The sequence below is a fragment of the Kogia breviceps genome (assembly GCF_026419965.1).
Source record: "Kogia breviceps isolate mKogBre1 chromosome 20 unlocalized genomic scaffold, mKogBre1 haplotype 1 SUPER_20_unloc_3, whole genome shotgun sequence".
In the NCBI taxonomy this organism is placed as follows: domain Eukaryota; kingdom Metazoa; phylum Chordata; class Mammalia; order Artiodactyla; family Physeteridae; genus Kogia; species Kogia breviceps.
In genome coordinates, this window is record NW_026711569.1 from 133,802 (window position 1) to 141,301 (window position 7,500).

Sequence of the window (7,500 nt, forward strand, 5' to 3'; positions counted from 1 at the left end):
TCACGGGAGTGAACCAGATTCGTCGGCAAGAAAAAGAACTTGGGGATGATGGCTGACATCATCGTCTGAAGTCTCAGGAAGTGTTCACGGGCCATCTCGTCGTCATGGGATCTCGAACAAGTGATGTCGATAGCTCTAGGTGCAGGAACTCCTTAAGAAGCGTTATGTTTTGTGGTATGTCTACTTAAAAACAGTCTCGCCCAGACCTTTTGGGTCACTTTAGAAACTTCAGAGTTGGCATAAGTGGAATGATGGGGAATTCGTGGAATGTCTGGATCCTTTCCAAAGATAACCTATGGAAACGTTCGTTCATGGCTCGACAAGTCTCAGTGGACCTACTTCTGTCTCCTTATTACAGAAAGACTAAAGATGTTTCGATGTATGAGTCCACACCTCTGGCATCACTCTGGGGAAAAGAAAACATTTTTAAAAAGTGACACTGTGTGAAAATGTATGCTGGTGAAATGGAATCATCCCTTTGCCAGTCCAGAATCACTGGTGTCACAGACGCCGTTCACCCTGGCTTCCTAGTTCCTGTTCATGACCGATTCAGGTTTCTGAGGGTTCCGAATTCTGATTGTCCTTTTCTTGTTTTCTTCTCCATTCGTGTCTCAAAGAACTTTACGTTCCAAAAATATTTTTTAACCTACCAAATCATAGATTGTCCGTTTGTCACAAAAACTTTTAGGTTGAGAGATCTTTTCTTTCTTCCTTCCTTCCTTTCTTCCTTCCTTCCTTCCTTCCTTCCTTCCTTCCTTCCTTCCTTCCTTCCTTCCTTCGTCCCTCCCTCCCTCCCTCTCCTCTCCTCTCCTCTTGTCTCCTCTCCTCTCCTCTCCTTCCTCTCTCTCTCTCTCTCTCTCTCTCTCTCCTCTTTCTTTCTTTCTTTCTTTCTTTCTTTCTTTCTTTCTTTCTTTCTTTCTTTCTTTCTTTCTTTCTTTCTTTCTTTCTTTCTTTCTTTCTTTCTTTCTTTCTTTCTTTCTTTTCTTTCTTTCTTTCTATCCCCCAAGTCTGTGCGTTGTGTTTCTTTCACTTTGTTCTGTTCCTAGGTACTAGGGATTTCTTTTAAATTCCATTAGCTTAAATAAGGGGCTTTGCATTTTTTGGCGAAAGCACCAGAAATGTATTTTCTCATTGAGTGTCGGAATGTTGTTTGCCGTGGATGAGGCAGGCTCTCCTTCTGCCAGATGACTGACGATTGGATGGAGGACAAGAGTACACGTGAGTAGGATCACGAACACTTACTGACGTTTCAGAGGACCTTAAATGAAAAACAGAGAAGCCTAGCCTCCCCCCTCCCCGCCCTGTAAAATTCGTCTGAAGTGGAGAGAAGACCTTGTTAAAAAATCATTTTGCTTTTCGTTCGATCCACATGGTGCGTGGATTTCCTAGCAGAAACTTAAGCGAGGTGTGTGTTCATCATTCAGCAGAATTCTAATTCTCTAGTTCTAAGGAAAACTACTCCAACGCTTGAGGAAGTCACCTTCCCGTGCAATCCTTAGGGAAAGCTCCCACCAAATTTAAGGATAGGAAATTTGGTTTGTAAACAAACGAGAGTCTTCATTTGGCGACCTTTGGTAGAAGTGGGGTGGGGGGGTTGTCTCACTTTCCATGGTTCCACTGTGCACACATGTCAATGACTAGGTGAAATCGCACCAAGAGCCTAACTACGTGTTTCAAATGTCAGTTTCCGCGATGGATGAACGGTAGCTGCGTCAAGTTCAAAGTCTGCTGCTTCCCGTTCGGTCTGCGGTGACTCCACCGATAACAAACGTGCGTGCCCCGTGTCCGGGGACCGATCCTCTTTCAGAGCCTGTCGGTGATTGCCTGGCGTGTATGTGTCTGTTTCCCAGGTCACACGCAGTGTGTCGTTGTGTTGCCCCCCGCCCCGGTCTGGTCTCCCCCGTCCATGGAAAATAAAAAGAAAGAATTGCCCGGGAACGACGAAAGTGGGCTAAGAAACCCAAAATGATGACGCTGGGAGTCATCACTTGGATGGGGTTAGGAGACACCTGGGCATGCCTAGGACAACGCTGCCACCGTGTGAGAGACCAGCGCAAGGAGAGCTGAAGAAAACAAAGAAAAAAAAGGAGGAGGAGGAAGGGGAGGAGGAGGAGGAGGAGGAGGAGGAGGAGGAGGAGGAGGAGGAGGAGGAGGAAGAGGGTGGGGGGCGGGCGGGGGTGCGGGTGGGGGGAGGACAGGCTGAAGATGTCTCCAGGCGATGACGTTGGTGAAACCGTTCCCATTCAGAAAAGCACTTCCAGAGAAGAGAGTTCAGGACCCAGAGGGCACAAAGGGTTATCGTGTTGGAGGCTGATCTTCAGTTAGGGGAATAACAAGCAAACACACAAAACCTAGGACTGCTTATCCAGATGTAGAAAAGATACCACGCCAAGAAGGCAGGCAGGAGAGCAATGTTGAAGATTGCTGTTCCTAGGACCTTCCAAAATGAATCGGAGGCTTTCATGGCATGCTTTCTGTGACGGTCCACCACTCAATAAATCGTACTTTGGCTCTCTTTTTATTTCTCTACCTTTTAAATGGTGAGCGAGTAAGAGAGTTTTAAAATGTTTTGATAGGATTTTTTTTTTTTTTTTTTTTTTTTTTTTTTTTTTTTTTTTTTTTTTGTGGTACGCGGGCCTCTCACTGTTGTGGCCTCTCCCATTGCGGAGCACAGGCTCCGGACGCGCAGGCCCAGCGGCCATGGCTCACGGGCCCAGCCGCTCCGCGGCATGTGGGATCTTCCCGGACCAGGGCACGAACCCGTGTCCCCTGCATCGGCAGGCGGACTCTCAACCACTGCGCCACCAGGGAAGCCCCCTGATAGGATTTTTGAATGTCGTGGGAGAACGGTATTTTCCCCCCGTGGATGAACAAGATTGCTTTTTCGAGCTTCACCTTTCACGGTCATTTTAGGGTCCTGAACTGCCCTGCCAAGTGAGCCCTGTGTGTCGCTGTGTCCCTTCAGAAGGGTTGGTGCTTGATGACATCATGATATCGAAATCTTGATGGTTGACTTACAGGACCACTGTTGGGAGTTTGTTTGTCGTCTTAATCTTCCTTACCTACTGCACTCACGTGACTGTCCACTCTTTGTCTCACTTCTCTCTCCGCACCCCCACCCCCCACCCCCCACCCCCCACCCGGTCCTTCTCTCATAGATATAGACGTACGGGCACAGAGAGCGCTAACAGTGCGTCCGTACCTATCTCTCCATCGTTACAGGTGTTGGTACAGATAGACGTGTACATGTCGTCTTTACCCCCTCCGTGGGCACTTAGTGGAGTTGCTGGGTCGCATGGTAGTTTTCTGTGCAGTGTTTTGAGGGACTTCCTTTCTGTTTTCCATACTGCTGTCTTTTGTCGGAGAGCCGTTCTCTCACCCGCCGGGTGACATCTCTGAGTCCTCCCTCCGGCGTGCCACGGTGGTGGTGGTCTCTCTCAGCTTGAAATACGTGTTGGATCGGGAGGAAGGAGGCACTTTTTCTGCTTGTACGAACTTGCTGTCGCAACTCCAGATCCTGTGCCTGTCCGAATATCTTCGTCCAGAGAGATGCGTGTGTGCGCTTTTTTCGTTGCCCCGTTGAATTCTTTCACTAAAAGAGGTTTTCTGTTTTATTTCTGTTTGTTTTGTTGTTGTGTTTTGTTTGTTTGGTTTTTACTAAGAAAGTTGTGTTCTTTCTTTCTTTCTTTTTTCTTTTTTTCTTTTTTTCTCTTCTTCTTTTTTTTCTCTAATGAAAATGTTCTGTTCTGGCCTCCTGCCCACTTTTCTCACTGGGTCGCTTGTTTTCTGGAGGCTGAATTGTGTGAGGTCTTGGTCTGTTTTGGATAGGCTCCCCTGACGGGATGTGCTTGGGCTTGTCCTAGGCCTTTATACGTCCACGTCCACGTATACGTATGCCACAAGCGTACGTAATGTGTGTACGTATGCGATACGTGCACGCTTTTCTCTTTGTTTTAAAGGCCAGAGAAGTTCTACAGCTTGACTTCTTGGTTGGTATGGTTTGGTGTGGTCCCGGTGGGACTACGGTTCGCTGTCAGTACTCACCGCACTCCACACACACACGCACGCACGCACACGCACACACACGCTCACACACACTCGCACTCAGAGTGTTGCCTTGTGTCGACGTACCGGAACTCAGTTTCTTTAGTGGATGGCTATTGACTCCACCCTCGCCCCCTCCCCACCAGCCGCCCGCATTCCCCCAACCCCCGCCTCACCCGCCCCCACCCCCCCCACCCCCGCCCGGCCCGTGATGGATCGTGGTCAGTCCGTTATGAAATCCATGTTCTCGTGACCGCAAGTGCATTTTCCCCACCCTCGCAGCACCCATGTGTTGTCTTTGGACGAATTCCTGCGTTGTTCCCTGAGCGCTTGCCTGGTTTCGGTTTGCCAGTCCCCGACTTCCGTCCCTCTCTCTCTCCCTCCCTCCCTCCCTCCGTCCGTCCCTCCGTCCTTACATCCGTCCCTCCGTCCCTCCGTCCCTCCATCCGTCCCTCCCTCCTCCTCCCTCCCTCCCTCCCTCCCTCCCTCCCTCCCTCCCTCCCTCCCTCCCTCCCTCCCCCCCGTCCGGGCAGCCGGGGATCTTGCTCGTGCCCCTCTGGGCAACCCGTGCCGGGCGCCCCGGGCCCCGCCGGCGTCTCCGCGGGATTTCCCCCCCGCCCAGGAATCGCGTTGGGGAGCGCGTCTCCTCCGAGACAGCCTCCCGGCGACATCTCCCCGGCTTCCCCCGCCCCCCACCCCCCCACCCCCGTCTGCTGCCCGGGTCGCACCGTGTCGTGTCGTGCCGACCGGGGAGCTAGCTCCGAGATGGACGACACGGGGCCGCCGCGCCAGACGCCCGCCGCCTCGTCCCGGGCTGAGCTCGGGCGTTTGGGCGGCCCGGCGCTGCCGCCGCGTCCTCGGTGGCCGGCCGGCGACAGGGATCCGGCCCGGGGACGTTGGAGCCGGTTGTCGGGAGCCACCTGGCGGCCGCTTTTATATTGTCCCTTGTCTCTGGAGCTTCGGCGACCTTCGTGAGGGCTGTGAGTCGGCCGCCGGGCCCGAGGCAGAGTTCCGGCAGCCAGGCGACGCTGGTGGCCACTGTCCCGGTGGCGCCCAGGCGTGGGCGCCTCCTGCTGTCGCTTGAGATTGGGCGTGCAGGTCTATGAGGGTGTGACCGTCGCCGCGCTCTCGAGCCGCTCTGGGGGACCGCCTGGCCCGGTCGACCAGCATCCGTCCGCTCCCCTCCGGCCGCGGGGACCGACCCGGCCACCCGACACGACCTGGGCCGGGCCGCCGCGGTGGGAAGGGAGAGGGTCTTCCGCGCCCTCCGGAGCGCCTGCGGATGGGCGGTCGGTCGGGCTTTCTCCTGGCTCACCCTTTGGAGCGTTCATTCCCCGACCCCCCCCACCCTCCCTTCCTCTCTTCCGCGGTCCCCACAGCGCCCCGCTCCGGAAGGTGGGGGACCGGCCCGGGCCCGTGCGTTTAGGTTAGGCCGGTGGCGGGCGCGACGGGCTCGGTGGCGGGCGCGCGTGGGGCCCCTCCCGGTGGTCGGATTCTTTCTCACCGATGTTTGGCCGAGTCGGACTCGGGAGGTGGGGACCGGCCTGGGCCGCGAGGGGTGACCCGGAGAGACCGGCCCGGGCCCGGGCCCGGGTGCGGTCCCTCCCTCGTGGGCTCTGGTCGCCTGGGAGGCGCCTCCCGGGGCAAAATGTTTCCAAGTGCCCCTGGGTCCGTGGACGTGGACGGACCGGGCCTTGCTCGCGCGGGTGGCCGGGGAGGGCGCACCCGGCCCTTCAGCGTGCCCACGGGGGGTCCTGGTCGGCGGACTTTGAGTTTTTTCTCACCCTCCCTCCCCCGCCCCCTCTCCTCCACCCGCCGCGAGTCCCGGCCGGGGTGGGGGTGGGGACCGGCCCGCCCGAGCCGTCCTGGGTGGCCCGGATAGGGCGGCCCGGGCCCGGGCGCGGTCCCCCGTGGGGCCCGCTCGTCGGAGACGGCCGAGTGAGATATTTCTTTTCCTTTCACCAAGTCTTGGCCCGGAGACTCGGAGGGACCGGTACCTGCCCGTGCGGGTGAACCGGGGAGGGCGACCCGGCTCGCGGCCCTCTCCCACGTTTGCCCGCCCCGCTTGGCCCGCCCCCCCCCTCCCCCCCACCCCCCCCCCCCACTCCCCCCAAGCTCCTCGGGTCGACCAGATGGCCCCGAGAGCTCCGGGGCTGGTGTGGATGGGGAAGTGTTGGGGACAGGCGGCCGGACCGAGGTCCCGGGGACCCCCCCTGCGACGCGTGCGTGGGCCCCGCTGCCGGGCGCCGTGATTTTTTTCGCCCGAAATGGGCCTTTTTTGCCACCAGATAGGTGCTGACACGGTCTTCTCTGGCGTCTGTCGCTGAGGACTTTGGGAGTCTGGACGCGCGCAGGGTCCTGGGCTTTGGATCGCCGTCTGGTGGCCGAGCCGACCCTCGCCACTTGAGCCGCCCGCCTGGGCCTGCGCGCCGGCTCTCGTGTGTGCGTCCGGCTGACCCGACCCGCGGTGCCGCCTCCGGTCTCTGGCTCACCCGAGGGCGGCGGGGCGTTGGGTCTTCTACCCCGTGTGACTCCCCTCCCCGCCGCAGGCACCCGGTGGTGGCTGAGACGACGACCCCACCCCGCAGGCTCCGTGCCACGTGTCAGGCGTTCTCCTCACTCGCGGGGTCGTCGGCCACTTTTGCCTGAGAGGAGAAAAAAAAAAAAAAAAGAAAGAGGGGGTTTGGGGTGCCGCCGGTGAGGCCGAAGCAGGCTCCTCTGGTGATGGTCCTCGCTGTGCGTGCCCCTCCCCTTCGGGGCCTGGTGGTCCCTGGCTCTCTGGCATGACTGATCGATGTGGTGATGTCGCGCTCTCCTGGGCCGGGCCTTAAGGTCGCGCCAGACGAGGGACGGACGTTCTTGGCGAACGGGACCGCTCTTCTCGTTCTGTCCGCGGGCCTCCCCGCCTCTCTCCTCACGCTCTCCCGGCCTGTCGAGGGGTGTGGGGAAGGGCAGGGGTGGTGGTCCCCGGCCCTGACCTTCGGCCTCCCGCCCCCTGCCTCACGGCGTGGGTGGCGGGGCCGTGGTCCTCGGACGCAGCAGACGCTCTCGCTTCGCCTCCTCGGCGTGTTGCCCCCGTGGGCGGTCCTCCCCGCGTTGGTGGGGGGGTGCCGTCCCGCCGCTGCGCCGCGCGCCCCTGCCGGTGCGTGAGCGTGCCTCGTTCGATCCTCTGTGGTGCCCCTGGAGCGCTCCAGGTCGTCCCTCAGGTGCCCGAGGCCGAGCGGTGGTGTCGTTCCCTTCTCCCAGCGTGCTCCTCGGGGTCCCCGCCGCCGCGGTGGTGCGTCCCGTGAGTGGCTCTCTTGGGGGGGTCGAGACGGTAAGGGAGGCGTGCCTCTGTTTTCCCTCCCTCGGTTGGGGGAAACAGGGGCCGCCTCGTCGCGGTCGTCCTCCCACGGTGTTGCTGTGGCACGGGGGGACTGACTCGGGCCAGGCGAGCGTCCGCGTGTGCCCACCCTC